The 14,913-nt window shown below is 42.1% G+C and overlaps 1 protein-coding gene across 6 annotated transcripts in view; it reads right to left on the bottom strand.

The window, feature by feature from the left end:
- Positions 1-14,913, bottom strand: part of zfhx4 (zinc finger homeobox 4) — a 90,510-nt gene that overhangs the window by 62,512 nt on the left and 13,085 nt on the right. The window lies entirely within an intron of this gene.

The raw sequence follows: 14,913 nt of genomic DNA, 5'->3' as shown, positions 1-14,913 counted from the left end.
TTATCTTGTTCTGCTGTATTGAAACTCTTATACAACAAAGTGTTACACAAATATGTTACAGACGTAATGAGCAGGTGGTCATTTCACAGTCTCCTCTTATTTTTGCTCCTTTTTTCAGTTACCATGCATTAGCTGGAGCTAACAGTTATATAACTAACCTATAATTACATCTTACAACATGGATGTCGTTGTTTACTAAGGATATATTAGGTTCAAATTCTTTTGACATTTTCATGCAGAGGTCCATTTGCTGTTCTCGCTGCTGTGAATATTTTATTGCAAACAAAGGAGAAGAGCGGATCTGCACTGTGATAGGGTCCTGTCGATTTTTTGGTTTGGAGGATCTAATAACTGGCAAGATGACATCTGGAGTGAAACTCTCAGCTGACCCAAAAGAGTTAAAGAAAGTCAAACAACAAAGTAAGGGGACAGCATGAAACCACGGCTGTGTTTCTACCTTTGGGTCTCCACGAAGGTTGACACTTTCCCAGCATGTGGGCCGTCAGTCTAACCCCAAATCTTATATCAAAATGTCACAAGGCATTAGACAAAGACAAAAGGAAAGGACGGTGTGAAAGCCTCTGCATCCATCTCCCACTGTCAGCACCATGAATAGGTCCACTCTAGTCTAATTAGAGCTGTTTATGTGTTGCTATGCAGGATGAAAAACCAAGTGGACGAAGGAAGAGAGGAATTATCTCTTTCCTCACAATGCCAGATGAGCTTCGGCAACCATCAAAGTGTACTGATGCTCAAACACACATGTTCAAATAATCACAGAGGAGGGCCTATCTATTTAAAGTCTTAAACGCAAGAAGAGTAAACAGCAATAAGGTTAAGATTGGGAGCTTCTGCATTGCTTTTAGTCTTTTTTACTCCTTCCCCTTACAAAGGGTTTTAATACTGCCCTTGTTTGTCGCCTGGAAGTGTAATATTAGACACAAGATTCAGGAGAGTCTCGCCACTGCCTCCAACACCAACCGTTTCTGTTCACTTGTCCTCTCCTTGCATCTCCCTTGTGAGCAAAGGCCTTCATTACCAAAAGACACCTTATCATTACTGCCCAGCTCAGCCGCGACAGCCTAAAGTGGCACTTCATTTAACACGGGAACCCTGTTCTACAAATTACCTACACTGTTAAAATGCCTTTTAGCAAATCAAAATCAAAATTATTCTTCACATGATAGATGATCTTGATCATAGAAGCGGGCAAATGAAGACGGAGGAGGATTAAAAAAGAACGAGTAACGAGGACAAATGCAGAGGACAGAAGAGACTTTTTTTTTCCCCTTTCCTCAAACAGGCATGCAGGTTTTATCCCTCAGGTTGATGACAACTAAATTGGTCTCATTCGTTACTCAGGTAACATAACACCCGAGCCTCCTCAGGCTCATACCTGATAGTTCATTGTTGGGGAATTAAGAAAGAAAAAAAAAAAAGGTATGACGCTGTGTGAGAGAGGCAACAAACAAAAGAGTGATAGCCTTATAAGCCGTATAAGTTACAACATTAAAAAAAGGATGCAAAATACAAACTACATGACCCATTTTTGATTTTGCAGTGCACTATAGGTCCTCAATTTGATTTGGGATCAAACAGAACCAGACTATTTTAGTTTTTGGGAAGAATAGCTCATTGAGATGTTTTGGATGTACATGCAGAGAAGCCACATTGAGATGGTTTCAACACATTGAGAGAAGGGAGAGTGATAAAAGGATGCTGAGGTTGGAACTACCAGGAATGAGGCCTATGAAGAGACCAAAGAGGAGGTTCATGGATGTAGTAAAGGAGGACATGAGGGTGGTTGGAGTAAGCAAGGAGGATGTAGAGGAGAGAGTTAAATTAAGGGGCGTAGTTTGTTGTTGCGACCCCTAAAGGGAGCATGCCTTAAGCCAAGTTCACACAGCCCTAGGCAACGTTCGTTTAAGTGACCACTTCCAATGAAAAGTCTAGGTAAACGCGCGTATATGCAGGTTTTGGGTTTCTGCGTTTAAAACACTGGCGCATCACTACAAAGGTTTTACGACCATTTTCGGGCTCTACATGCAAAACTTGTGGCCATTGAATGTGCATTGAAAGTTAAACCAAGCTGATCTTTAACCAATCATGGACTTGGATGTGTTGGCAACATATGGAGGATGTCCCTTTGAAATTCACACAAGTGCCAACTGGTTGAAAATTGATCATGGAGGAGAAATTAATAATTGCGGTTTGTGCCGGACCAGAATTACTTGACGCCAATTCTTTGTCAAAGAAAAAGCCTGGATCAAGATTCATGAGATTTGCACCGCTTTGACATGTCACACCAAATATCTTCCAACTGTAGATGGCACATATGCGTTATTAAACAGTAGAAAAAGAAGAAGACGCCTTTCGCTGTATGAACAGCATTATGCTGAAAATGCACTCAAAAATTTTCTTGAATGTGTCTCACATGCCCAGTGTGAACGTAGCTTTACAGTTATTGTTCAGTTCCAAATAATAGTCATTTGGCTTTTTCTTTACCAAATATATGACAGTGTCATAGTTTAATCTGCTTCACAGACAAATTTTACTGGATTAAAGACAACTTTGGCTGGATTTAACATTCCTACAAATGGACTTTGAGCTTCGACTGTCCAGTCTAAATTTATGCACAAGCCTCACGCCTTTGAAGCAGAAATATTTCCAACTAAACTTGAACTGAAACATGAAAATAAACAGTCAAACACTGCTGGGACACAGTCATCACTTACTGCCCTTGCTAAAGATTTATCCAGCATCAAAGGCTAAGCCAATCTACATAGCTAATGCCTCAACTCCCCTTTCCTCCCCCCATTCTCCTTAGTCAAACTCAAAACAGCCAAAGACCAAGGGGTGAGGGAAAAAAGTGGGGATTTTTCTTTTGCCGACAATCTGGAAACACTCTCTAGTTAATTAGGGTTGATTGGAAATGAACCGCACAAACAAAGGGCAGCCTATGTCCTGACAATTATGACCATGCACACACACACACAGACGGTTCCTAAAGCCACATCAGGAGTGCACGCCATGGATGTTCCCAATTTTTTCTCTCTTATCCCCCTAAACATGCAGCATACACACCTTCTCCAAAACGCCATCAATGACCCCCTCCCTCCAAACCACAGAAAAAAAACCTCCCTCAGATTAAGGGAATGCACTGCAGAAGAATGTGTGACGACCTCCACTGCCAAGGAGCAAAACTTCCAGCCCCTGACGCCACAAAAGGCAAAAAGGTAATTAAGTCTGAAAGAATAGAAGCGCTGCCGCAAACAATGCGCTAGTGTCCATGGGGAGGGATATGTGTGTGTGTGTGCGGGGGTTGGGAGGGGGCAAAAAAGCCATTAGCATTCAGTGGACGGGTGAAATGAGGAAGGAGGGCAAAGGGGAACTAAGGATGGTATTCTGTCTCTGTGTGCTTTGCCCTCTCTGTCTCTATCGCAGCACAAGTTGTCGGTTCATTCTCTGTATCTGTCTCTCCTTTTCATTTTCTCCCAATCACCCGAACATCTGGTTCGGACCCCCCCCCCCCCCCCCAGCCCCTCCTACCACAATGCAGCAGCTCTGTACTGCTCATTTAGTTCCTGATCATTCCTTTTTACTCACCAGTCACCCCAGCACAGGTAGTCATCATCTTAAAGTCCCACTCCGATCATGTTTTGATATTTTGTAAAGTTTTCCCAACGGTCTTTTAAATATGATTATGCCGGTTTTAGCCAAAATGTAAAAGCCTGTGTCGTTTTAAAAAACATGGTTTCTACAGAGCGGCAGGAGTTCATCAGAAATTTGCCTCTGAGTTGGCGCGGACTGAGCCTACCTTCACTTCCCATCATCCCTTTGTGTACACTCTTTCCTGCTAGCTTACAGCCCCTCACAACTTCAACCAAACATTACCTGTGCATCAAAAATGGTGAGCAATATGGGAGTTACTGCTGGAGTTTTGAGCCAGATGTTAGTTTGGGCGAAGAAAATGAAGACATTCATGGATCTATTTGCCTGCAAGTGGATGAATCGGAATGGAGTGGAGCAGGCCTGCCGATTGTAGATTTTACCACAACCACTTCAAGCTTTTTCAAATGGCATTGCTCCTGATTCACCACAATTTGAATAAAGAAATACTCAGTTTTGACCTTAATTTTCTTTAAATATGTCTTCCATCATGAGAAAAATGCTGCAGGAAGATGTTCAAAACTGCAAATTTCATTGACGTGGGTCTTTAAGTCCAGTTCATTACTATTTTCTTGTGAAGCCAAACAGCAGATTGAGTCTTCTGGAGAAAACTACAAAAAGCTAAAGACACGACAGTCAGATGCCACCTGAAAGTGCTGGGAACAAACTTGATTAGCACGTTCATACATATAAAGTTTTGCAACACTACAACCCCTCCTTCCAATAAAATCAAACACACACAGGGGGCTTTCATCTTTTTTGCCACATCTCCGGGACATCACTTTAACGCAATTAGTAAAGAATGTAAACTTATTTACAGACTCCCAAGTAATTTGTAACACACACATACACACCCACACAAACTCAGGCAGTTTACACAAACTGTCCTGCTCCCACGTGGTTGGAACTAAGAAAGAAGTATTCATTGCTCACGCATCAGTGTGTGCGTGTTAGAGTGTGTGCATGTGTTCGGACAGTGGAAAGATCATGAGACACATTTACGTCAGATGAGTGAATCAGACAAACCACGGCTAATTTCAATGAGGGATTCTTCCGAGGACGATGGGAGGGTGAAAATGAGAAGTCAAGACTCAGCAAGAGGTGGACAAACAACAAAAATGAAGATGGGAATTTTCTGTCCACCTCTCTCTGTGCACGGCTGACGCTGAGATCAGGCTGCCAACTAATTGTCATGTTGCGGCGTTATGTGTTTAGTAATCTGCCTCTCTTTGTCTCTGCATCTCACCAGAGACATGGATTAGCGCTAAAATGATGACTGCTTAATCCTTGATTTGCCTGTGCTAAATAAATATTAATCTAGCCTGCTCATCATGCTCTTGTAAGGTACAACATACACAATATGAAGGGGTTTAGCTGTTACATAAATCACAGCCTTATCTGCTGGATTGGGCCATACTACATGCACACCATACTCACCTCTTCTCTACATTACCACAGCAAAGGGGGTGGCAGGGTGGGATTATTTGCCAAGCAAAATTAATAATCCTGCTAAAAACAAAGCCTGAAATAATAATAAAAAATGTGTTTTCTTCTGGGATGTGTACGCACACAATTATATGGCAAAAAATACTCGTTTGTGTTTACTTGGGTCATTCTTTATGGCTCAGTCTGCCTCTCAAACACTATTGGTGAGACTGTGGTTGGTGCAGCGCAGAAGAGGTTAAGCAAATACAGTCCACGTCAGTCAAGGGTAATGTGTACACAGTAACAGACAGACACAGAGTGCAGTCTCTGACGCAGGCATTTCATATCCACCTGGCAAATATAAATGCCTGGTTCTTCTGCTCCAACGAAGTCACAGATTCTCCGCATCTATCATAAATGCAGCATTGTTAAACGATTTGTCTGTCTGACTTCTTTAAAGCCTCAAAATAGCACATATGTGTATTTGTTTATTAACGACCTTTTCCTTAAAAACCTGACACATCGTGGCTGAAATTAAAAGTAATTTTCCATCTCTGAGATCTTTTTTGCAAGGCTCCACTGATACTCTGAAGGCTATTATTAAGCATTACAAACTAATGCAGCAACTCCTGCTATATGCTGCCAAATTCCTTTTAAGGAAGCAAAAAAAAAAGTCACAAATGTTTCCCTATTTGGTGAAAGAAATGTATGAGTAGTGACCAAAAAGAAAAACAAAATGTTGGTAGTACAGTTAGTTATAGGACAGTGAGTCTGCTGATTAGACAGCAGCTGTCTTTGCCAGCTGTGTCTTGTTATTATTACTCAATTATGGCTTGAACAGGTAGGAACAGCTTGTCCGTCCGGTGCGTCAAAGTCAGCTGATTTATGTCACCTAAACCTGTGCTTATTAATACCAACTGTAATTACACACCGAAAGAAGAATTAAGAAACACCCTGATAACTGTGGACTTTTTCAAAAAAACAAACAAAAAAACACTTTTTTTAGATCGACGGACTTATTCCTACAATTCTTTACCGGGGAAACAATAAAGTTTAAAGTTCAAACTCCTGCTGTTTTCTAAAGACGGTTCTCAGTGGGACCCTGGCCCTGTCATTATCTTCATAAACATAATCATAGGGCAGGTATCCTGACTGACGCCAAGAGCTATGTGCCCCTCACTTAAACATCTCCTAAGCACTTCTCCGACACGCCATGAAAAAGACCAATAATGTCTCCGACAGGAAAATTGTGCTTACCTTACATTAGAATTAAATAAATGAAAAAACAGAAACAATTGAAACATTTAGTTGAAAAACACATAATGCCTTTTTCAAGTTTGAAAACTCGTGACAGGTCTAATTTCTGGACCTAGGGAATTACTAATTAACTTAAACTTCCAGCTCTCTATTTAATTAGAGAGGTCTCCAAATGAACTTTAGACCAAAGCCATTCGCTTTTTAAACAAACCCCCTTTTTTCCCCCCCTGACAGCTGTTGTGAGTTTGCCCTCTTCTCACAAAAACCACAAGGAAAGCATAGTTGTTATTTGTGCCATCATGGGCTCTTTTTCTGGTTACAGTAGGAGGGAAGAGGGAGAATGAGGAGGACGGGAGGGAGCAAAATGAGAAGAAAAGAGAAAAGGAGTTGAAAAGTGTACGTTTTAATTGGATTTCACCACAAACAAACATCTGTCAGATGTAATTAGCGTGCTTTAAGATTAAGGCTACAATATTTCTTTATCAAATAAACACCATGTCATCTAGATCTAGTACCAGCGTGCTGAGAAGGAACTGAGATAAAGTGGATCCATTACCCAGAGCTCCCTGAAGAAAATCACCACTATTAGATATAAGCAGGATAGTGACATATTTAAATCAAATGTGCAACAACAATAACACCAAAAGTCTATTTATCTTGGTATGTGTGCTCACAATTACGTAAAGCGCTGCTCTTTATGTGACAACTGTGGGGCCATAGAGGCCAAAGTCAGCAATATCTTTTTTCTTTTCAAAGGTTTAAATTCATACAGATTGCGTATGAACAAAGCCACAAAAATGTCCATGACGAGATATTCCATGCCTTTTCATATACCAGTATTCCAAAAGTATGATCTTCTTCAACAAGTGAAGCGAGAGCTGGACGCCGTCTATCACCACACACTTGTTTAAGTATTCTGTTAAGGAGGAGGTCCATTCTTTAACATGCTTTGCTGTTTTTTTTTCTTCTCCGAAACCATTCTATATCTGCTCTTCTCTTCTTTTTTTTTTCTTGATGGGATAAAGCAAAGCAAAGACTCGGCTCTTTATTTAGTCTAGGTGCAGAGAACTGATACATCAGTGAAACCGCTGACAACAACTAGCCCTGTTAATACCTACCATTTCATATACAAGAACATTCCAGCGCCTGCTCTGCTCTTCTTCTTTACTGTCACAAAAAAAGAGTCTTTTTTTTCTTTCTTCCTTCGTTTCTGTTTCTAAAAACAAATAATTAGAGATGATTCCACAGCTGGTGTCAGGCCAGAAGCAGAGGTAGATTTGTGAAGGGGGGGTAGAGTTTTGGCTGAAATCTCTTTGGGGAGTCGTGGGGATGCATGCTTGCTTGTCTGTCTTAGATCAGACGAGGGATCCACAATGATATCTTCACGCTCTTTCAAGCTTTTCCACAACTTCACACACAGACTTTTAAATGCAATTTAAATTAAATGTTGCCTTCAGGATTTATTCACGTTGAAGAATTTTATAGGTTTTTAACAATAATAATAATAATAGCGGCAGTTTTTCATGCAACCCGAATCAAATTCCTTGCCATATTCATTTCATCTCTCATTACATTGTTTGTTTAAGACCACAAGTCATGCATAATTAATTAGCCACTTATTCCCTGACGAACCTTGCCAATGGCCTTGATATCCACATGCTATTGCCTTCAGGAATACTACATGCCAGTCATGTTGTATACCTGGGATGTCCATGCAATCGCAGACACACAAAAGCTCACATGCATACAAATCATTGCCCGAGTTTAAAAAAAAAATTGCAGTTTGATTTATTTTTACAGATTTTTTTCCCCTTCATCTTCGCGTAGGAAAAACTTCCTCCTTATCCCTAGATTTTTCCTCTAGGTCTATTAATGTGCATGTCTTGTGACTGGGCTCTCTGCCTTTTCAATCCTTCCCTTTGTCTTTGGCCAAAAGGGAAGAAAATGCATCATTTGTCATGAGATGTCTTGTGCTATTGTGGTGTGTCTTTTCTCAAACCTGGCGAGACTTAGTCATGCATCTTTTTTCTTTTCTTCCTCTAATCTTGTTCTTTAACTTCTGTTTAAGTTAGACTGTTGTGCATTATTTGTGTTTCTATCTTGCCAACTTTTTTACATTTAAAAATATGTGTGAAGTCAAACAACTTAAGCCCCACATTGTTAGGAAGGGACAAAACTGTCTCAACTAAAGGGTGGCTGAACACTGAATACGTAAGATCAAGACTGAGGAATTTGCATGAACATCAAAAGTTTGCAAGTTTTGGTGTTGTATGTCCAAAAGACACACAATGACAGAGTGAAAGCATCTCTGGCACAACTAAAATGAGTATTAACAAAAGTGTACCTCACAAAAACAGAAATGGACAAAAATATATAGGACAGAGGTCTCATTTTTCCACCTGAATGTCTCATTTGACCTGGACAAGGCCTGTAGTTCCTCTGATCCAACCTGAACATGGCCCCGATTGTTCTTCCCTAACCCTGTAAAATTCCCCCACTTCCAGTTTGCAAAGAATAAACACATTATTTCAAATGAAATATCCTGACCCATGCTTTCCTCGTCTGATATCCTGTATGGCAGAGCTGATGCAAAATAGGCAGGAGAGCCTGAGAACGGGACGGAACATAGAGGGCAGAGAAAAATCCCCTCTTTCTTTTTTCCCCTTCAGAGACAGATGAAGGCTGGCCGAGATGAGAGAGTCAGAGGGGGGGGGGGGGGGGGGGCAGACAGAGACATGAGAGAAAAAGAGAGGGAGAGAGAGGGTAACGCAATCCTGACTGGCGCTGAACCAACAGCAACAAAAACATTTAGATAACCGAGCTCAATAATGAACGATTTCAATGAGGACAAAAATTACATTTCCTACAGATAACATGCCCCCTTCCCATAACAGAGCCTTGAATGCACGTCATGCTTAACAGTGGTGCACTCCAGAATTATGCTAGGGGAGGGGTATAGTAACTATATTAGTGTCCTTTTACCCCACCAGAGACAGTTACTAGTTGTAAGAACATAGAGTTGGTTAAATCTGAGAAGGAACAGGGAGGAATAGACCATATGACAACTTGACCTGCTTCACTGAAAAAGCTACAAATCTCTTCTCAACTGACTTGGTCCCCTCTATAGCACTACCAGCTGTGTGGCTCAAACGATTACCGATCCTCAATACCGGCTACAAGAGCCACTCAAAATAAACCAACACATACACATAACCAAGCATCAGTACAGCACACTTGATCCTCACAGGTGGTGTCACAGTGAAAATGCCGTCCCCACCTTTCCCATCCACTAAGCACTCACTTCCTTTCATGCCAAAGTCTGTCAAATTGCTTGAGAGGGGAAGAGGCAAGAAAAGAGGATATATAGCGTGGAAAGGAGGCAGAGAATAAGAGGGGGAGTCTTTGTCCTCCTCCACTCAGCTTCAGCACGTTTCCTCCTCGGGTCTATCCGCAATTAGCATATGAAAGGGGAGCGAAGGCGTGCAAAAGGTCAAAAAAAGAGGATCCTGTCCAATGAGAGACAACAAAAACAGGCCGCATTGGCCTTTGTGCCGTTCATGTTCTCCAGCACCTCACCTCGTGCCCCTCCCTCAACCTGAATCATTTCCATATGCCAGATGATGACGGTTGATCATAAATTACTTTCAAGTCAGGCTGGGTCATATGGAAGTCAGCGCTGCGCCACGTAATCACGCCCTGTTCTAGCTGGCACCGGCGAAAAAAGCCGAGCTAGGCACACAAGCAGGCGTTGACATAAAACACACCTGCATGGCAATTTCACAGTTGCCCCTGACTGGATGATATCCGATCAAATCCTGAGCAAACACATAAATAAGGCAGAATGTAAGAGCAGCGTAGCTTGAAGTGATCCATGAAAAGCGCTCCCTTCCTTCCCAGTAAATGCTACCTGAGCCACGACCATCCACGACATAATTGTACACTATAGTGTTTTCGGGATATAGTTTAGTATATACATGGAAGGTTAGGAAGTTTACCCGGCCCCACACTTACTCTATTATCAAACATATTGCTGCACAGGACAGCTCCCAGCTGCTCGTGCCCCTAAAAACACCGGCCCTGGAGTTTCCGGGGTCCTGCCACCTACTAGCACCAGCAGCGGCCTGAGACACGAGGGGTAGATGAGCGAGAGGGCGGGAGCCAGTGAAGAGAGGTAGAGCATTTCATCTCTCTTTCATCTCTGTCACCCAGTCAAGCGTTCAATGCCCCATTCAGTGCCTGCCCAGCATTATGCAAAATAATGCTAATCCCCTTTCCCGTGCTTTCACACTTGTATAAACCGCCGTTCCTGCTTCTGAAAAGCAATTATATCAGTTTACGTTCCTGTCAAAAAATGGGATTAGCATGAAAGTACTAGTAGCACCAACTAGGCCCAATCTCTATCCACCTTTGGCTATTGTGCAGCACAAAACAAAAAAATGTTTGTGCACCTCCTGCCCCCCAAAAAAGGAAGTAGAGCTTCTTGGTTGGCGGTAGCAGTCGGTGTGTTGTAATTAGATATTTAAGATAGAATAAAAAAAAGAAAAAACAAAGCAGGTCTGAAAGTTTTGCAGGCAGTGCTCCTCGTCCTTGCTTTTCTCTGCTAGGCCTTCCCTGCCAGAATCTCAGCCTTGTACGATAATCAAAAACAAATTCAGCTACGTTGCTACACTGTGCTATACTGGTTTTGCAGTTCCAGTCTGGCTTCATAGACAGTTTGTGTGTTATACATGTGGCACACAGAGAATAACACACACAGATGAGCTGATGTTTTTTCCCCCCACCGACACATTGCTTCCACATGCGCTCAACCTTGTCTGTGTACTTGCAAACCGAGCAGACGAGGAGAGACGGCGGAGTATTTTTGAATATGCAAATGGTCATGCAAGCAGAACGGGTGTAAATAGGAGTCATTGTGAGCTGGTTTAATGTGGACAGTCGGGTCTATTTCTCTCTAACCATCTTGGGATTTTTCGGGGCAGAGAAAAGACACTAAGCAAACCCACTGCATCTGACAAAAGGGCAAAGGACAAAGGACATTAGTCAGCACAATTAGTTAGGTCGTCATGGTGACTAATAAAATTTGGAAAAGTGGCCAACCATAGACTTAAATGAGCTAGCTGGTTAGGTGATAGCATAAAAGGGGCTTGCTGACTGCTGGCTGGTTGCCTTACTCGCACCCATTATTCTCTTTTCTGCCATGCTGGTACAATAGAGTCACTTGTATCTCAGCCCGATGCCCACCGGCGGTACAAGCTCGCCGCCTGACAATTTGCATATGTTAATATAATTAAGTGCTAATTACACTAAAAATCCCATATTCACAAGCACTCTCACCAGGAGCTAAGTGCAGGCTTGATATCGTTCCAAGTCTTTAACCATCCTCCTCGTCTTCCTCCGTGTGTGTGATAGAGAGATTGTGTTAACGGTGCTGCCCCAAGGCTGACGCAGGACACCCCCTCCCTCCTCCCTTACTCTTTAAAGCATGATGCTAAGCTGAGGAGAACTTCCTGGCTTTTTCTTTAGTCTCCAGAGTCAGGAGACCCTGACGCCACAACTGCAGGTCATCCCACACATAGGGAACATGAAGAGTGCAGGTTATACACAACAGAACAGTGGGTTCCTCATAACAGACCATTCAAGAAAAGCAGGATGTCTCCAGGATGGAGTCAAGACAAATTGTTCCTCTTATAATGTAGACGAGAAAGCAGAGATTGAAATCTTTAGTAAAAATCACCCCTATCAATCAGGTGACAAATAAAAAATTGAGTGTGTTCCATACTGAAAGGAACGCAGAATCAAAAGAAAGAAAAAAAAAGAATCTACATGATTCCCTCCAGGGAGCATGTGTGTATGGATGTGAGAGTGTGTAGCCCTGCCGTTATGATAATGGAGGACAGGCGGTTGTGCTTTTCACATCGTAATGGCCGTGAATCAGGGAGGAAGCCAAGCGGCCGTGCTACAATTAGAATTCTTTTGTGCCTCTTCCTCCGTCTCTTTTTCCCTCTCTTTTCCTGCTTTCAATCTCTGACACTCTACCTATCAAGGGTATGTTAAAACAGTCCACTCCGCTATGCTCCAAAAGGGTGAATGAGGGGTGACGGGGGGGCTGAATGGGAGGGGAGATTCACACTGTGCGGCTGCTGGACACGCACAGACACACGCATGCATTACATGCACCAGATGGCACAGGAAGCAGGGTTTAATAAACATGCATCCGCAGACGTTCACGTATTGGCGGAGAGACGCCTCGACGTGCACTATCCTTTAATGAATGTCTACTGGGAGTCAGAGGGTCCACGCTCATTTAGTTGACTCTCAATGAGATGCAGCATTATGACTATGGTAATACGCTCCTCCCATCCCTAATAATCATACTGCAGGTCATTGTGTCAGAGTGATTCATTTCTATCGCACACATACGCCAGATGTTATTACGCACAAGAGTAAATCTCTCCAATGGGTATCGATGGGCTTCTATGCAAAACGGGTGAAAATCGGAGGAGAAAAGAAAAACGCGTGGTCTTGCAGCCGTCCAGCGTGTTCTGAGCTATACTGTTCACTCAAGCATGACGGCTGGTAATGCAGGTTTGGATGTAGCTCTGCGTGTGTCTCTTTGAGGGGGGAAAGCTTCCCCGCGCTAATACCTGCTTCTCGGATTACCGCAGCGTCTTAAGTATTCAACCAGACTCATATTTTCCCTTTCTGCCTTTTTAGCCAAATTGGCTGTCTTTACACTGTAAAGCAGCGATATAGCCCTCCTTACTAAGGGCCTATGGGGGGGATCCACGCAGACGAACATTAAAATGCAGCGATAGCCTTGTTGCAAAGCTCCTCTCCGTTTCTTTCTCTCCCTTTTTTTGCAGCAAAGGCTTCTAAATCATCCAGCCTCCTCTATTAGACGGGAGACTTATTGAGGTAGAAACCATAAAAAATGAAGAAGGGAAATTTAATCCCTGAAATATTGATTTGCACATTAATATCAGATAGGCAGAGGGCAATCTAGCCGGGTGGAAATGACACATTGTCGACCCCTAGGAGAGGCCTGAGCCAATCTTCTAGTAGCATGTGTCTTAGACCCAGGAGTTATAGGACAGACTCAGCCCCTGTCTCCCTCTTTCTCTCTCCCATCCTCTCCTCCTCCTAGTACCCTCTCATCCCTCTTGCCCCCACCTCCATCCGCACCCTTAATGAAGGCTGCAATGCTGAAAATGCATTAGCTTTTAATAATCAAGAAGAATTTTCAAGCCAACTGCTTTTGTCCTTATAGGGCTGTCGACTTATCCTTCACACTGTGCCTTTTTTTCTCCCCCCCCAATGCCGCTTTGGGTAAAAAATGCCTGTATAGCTTAACTAACAGGAAAAGATATACACACACCAAGACTTTGATAGTGCCAAGACGCAGAAAACAAAAACAAAAACAAAGGGGCCTGGAATACTACAAGCACAAAAAGCCTCTCATTTGTAAAAAATTAAAAAATAAAATAATTTTAAAAAATTACAAAAACAGAAAAATTAATAACGACTTTTTGTTTTTGTTGAATGAGACAATGCCATCATTAACTGATGAAATGCCCTGCAATTAGAGGGCATCATCTTCATACATAGATTTTTTTTTTCCATGTTATCATCACAAGGCCTTGCCTTTGAGTTTTTGAGTTTAAATCCAAGCGTTCAAGAGGATGAAAGCAAAGTGTCCAACAAAACCCATCCACCCAGGCTGAAAATCACAAGTCAAATCTGTTTATATTTTAAAAATCATACTAAATAAAAAAAAAAAGCTAATTAGTTTTAGTACATTCATATAAATATCAATGAAATTATTCGACCATTCTGAATTTAAAACAAAAGGAATTTTTTTCCTATTTGACTTTTGCTGAAAATATATGATGAAAGCATTTAATTTATGTCTTTTGTTTATTTTTCATTTTAAAAACTATAACTCGTTTGGAAACAAATACTAAAAGCTGGTGATTTCGGCAGTTAAATCTGCTCTGAGACATACACAAGGAAAGAAAAGCAATAAAGGGTTATGAGTGGAGACAATCCTGTAAAAAGGTCGCTTATCCCACATTGGCGCACCGTTCATTTGGAGCGAATACACACACATTCACAACACCCTTACAGATTTGGGCTGAACTGGCCCCTTGGCCCCCAATGTTTTGTTTTCTTTTTGTTTTTGGGTGTTTTTTTTTTCCTCCTCCCCATGCGATCGATACCCCCCTCCTCCTCCACCCCCACCACTGTTGCGTCCCCATCCGTAAGTCTCATCTTTAAAAAAAAAAAAAAAGAACGCAAAAAAACGCACAAAATTCTCCCTCCTTTTCAGAATTATTCTAAAACAAAACGCATTTAGTTGTGATGGGAAAGATGTTACAACCCCATCTCTGGGGAAAATAATTTGGATAAATTATCAAAAGAAATAAACACGGAGCAAAAACGAGGGCGAAAAGGGAGAATATTTCAGATTTTGGTGAAACTTAAATGTGTTATTTGGGAGAAATTCAGATAAAGTGGGATGCCGATGCTTTGGAACAGCGGCTGGCTCTGAGGGGACTCTCTGTG

The sequence above is a fragment of the Oryzias latipes genome, chromosome 20, assembly GCF_053564925.1.
Source record: "Oryzias latipes strain Hd-rR chromosome 20, Olatipes_Hd-rR_3.1".
NCBI lineage: Eukaryota > Metazoa > Chordata > Actinopteri > Beloniformes > Adrianichthyidae > Oryzias > Oryzias latipes.
The sequence above is the reverse complement of the archived record's forward strand: the minus strand, read 5'-3'. Positions and strand labels throughout refer to the sequence as shown.